We start from the raw sequence: 2,281 nt of genomic DNA on the forward strand, positions 1-2,281 counted from the left end.
CTCTTCGTACATATTGAAACCAGTTCTCTCTGGAGTCTGGACTGTTTTTGTAAACAAAAAGAGAGTCATAGTTTATCAGTACCATTTTTTCTTAAAGCGATGTTTTTGTTAAACTACTTATCTTATCTCAGTGTCCGAGGAAGGGGGTATATTGAAGTATTTACTTCTGCTCAGAAATGTCTGTGAAAATATTTATTCGAAGGGTAAGTGATTTAAAAATAAATATATTTATTGTCATATATTTTATATTTTCACGCTCGTCATCTCAATCTTTAAGTTTTCTTTGCTATATTTCTTTTTTCTTCCGTTTATCTGTAAAATTTTCTTTTATTTTTGGGCTTGTTTCTTAAATTTCCTAATTTAAACAAACGGCTAATATTAAAACCACTAATTTCTTCACTTTTTTCAACTTCATAGTTAGAAGTTGTGATCCAATTTTGCAAGATAAATGTGTTTGGGGATGCATAGGTAGGAGAACGGTCAGACGGCTGGTCGGTGTTTCAAAAAATCTTAAATAGTTGAAAACTTTTTTTTGGTTTCAGAGTTGACCTTTTTTGTTTAAATACGTTTTTTTTCAGCGCTTCGAGTTTTGAACGATCTCAGCACATGGAAAAACACAATCAATGTGGATCTATGTGGAAAAAGCTTGATGATGAGAAGATGAAGTAAATTGGTCAGTAAACGGTTCTCGAGGCTCGTGGGAACACTGGTGGATCAACCTCTTGCAACTATGCTTATCAATACTCTTCTTCTATTCAAGATGTTCCACCAGCCTGTAGTCAGGGGGGGGGGCTAGATTGATTGTGCGAACAAGTTAAAGGTTTCCTAATTCGACATTATCAAGGCCGATATGGATAGAGGTTCAGGTTCGTCAGTGTCTAGCACCTTTGTTCGACTTCAACCCTGATTCCTTCCACCTCTGAGTCATACCCAGAATGGTTTACTCTAAGGTGGAAGGAATCAGGGTTGAAGTCGATATATGGCGGTTAAGTGAAGGTTAAAAATCGGGTTCAAATCTGTCCTGTAAACGTGCTGGCGTACCATAGCTACCTCTACAATCTACCTCTGCTGGAGCAAGGATTATGAGCAAGAAGCTGTAAGGTGCTTCAGTTTCGCTCTGTCGTCTTGATCTAAGCGATCCTGAGCAGTTTAACCTTAAGATTGATCTCGCTTCCAACTACCCTCTTCAATGTTTCCTGTAAAAGAATACTCCTGTTTGGACGAGGTGAAGTGGGAGTTCTGTTCTCTTAATGCAGGAAAAGTCGCCTTCAGAAAACAGAACTCCCACTTCAACTCCCTTCCCTTCTCGATGCTTCCTCTTCTGTAAAATCCTATCTAGATGAGAAGCTGGGGTTAGTTGGAAGTTCCTGTCTCTGGTATGGTTGTTAACTTTTTGACCTGGAGAACCCTACAGAGGGAAACCCAACTCACCAGTCCTCCAGGTAACTGGGGGTTTTGGGATTACTGTTCCAACGACATCGAGGATTCTTTAGAGGAGAACATCCTGGGAGAAATAATGAATGTCTACGAGTTTTTCTTCTCTATGATCAAAACCTCGCTTCAACATTTCCACCTTCAAGCAGAAATGTTGCCTGGCGGAGGGTCCCTGAACCATTCAGTTTAAAACATGCATTGAAGTGAAGTTGGGTTACCATTAACTTCAGTATTAGTTTGAGATCCAAATCTGAGTTCTAGTATAATTTATTAACTGAATCTCTTGCTAATCTAACACAAGTTTCAGTTCTGAAACTGTTGAATGTCGAAGACTCAATTCCGAAAAACGTTTGTTCTGAATTTAGACTTGTATGTTTAGATATGTGTATTTTTTACTGTGATATTGTAAAGTTTGGAAAGGTCAATTCACTGTAATAATGTTGATAAAGCCTTTTCTTAAAATTAAAATAATTTAGTGCTGTTAAATAATTTGGTTAAATAAAATGAATTAAGTGTTTTATTTTCTCAGTATCTGAAGACTCCATGGAAAGGCCTAAAACAAATGAATTTTTATTGATTCATTTTAAAGTATTGAACCCTTTCTTGCCCAAAAACAAGCATCTATATATAAATTTAGCCGGTCTGTTTGTATCCAATAAATGGCTGAACCGATCGGGCCCAAATTTTTGTGTGGGACATCACGTTAAAGGGAGTGTTCGCGAAAAATGAAAGGGGGTATAAGCTTAGTGCGATAAAAAAGCGCTTTTGATCGCTACTAATCTTACTTCTATCTGTTTCGTCTATAAGGAGAAAATTGTTAAAGACGTCTCATACCGAATAACATAGC

The 2,281-nt window shown here is 37.3% G+C and overlaps 1 long non-coding RNA gene across 4 annotated transcripts; it reads left to right on the plus strand.

Moving 5' to 3' along the window:
• Positions 1-53: 53 nt before the first annotated feature.
• Positions 54-1,954, plus strand: LOC111702421 (uncharacterized). 4 transcript variants are annotated; one of them, XR_002765398.1, is made up of 3 exons: positions 54-203; positions 579-866; positions 965-1,954. It is a non-coding gene; the product is annotated as an uncharacterized LOC111702421 (long non-coding RNA). The 4 variants fall into 4 exon arrangements; XR_002765397.1 differs by having other exon boundaries at positions 992-1,954; XR_002765399.1 differs by having other exon boundaries at positions 997-1,954.
• Positions 1,955-2,281: the final 327 nt, after the last annotated feature.

Source organism: Eurytemora carolleeae, unplaced genomic scaffold (assembly GCF_000591075.1).
Source record: "Eurytemora carolleeae unplaced genomic scaffold, Eaff_2.0 scaffold488, whole genome shotgun sequence".
Lineage (NCBI taxonomy): Eukaryota > Metazoa > Arthropoda > Copepoda > Calanoida > Temoridae > Eurytemora > Eurytemora carolleeae.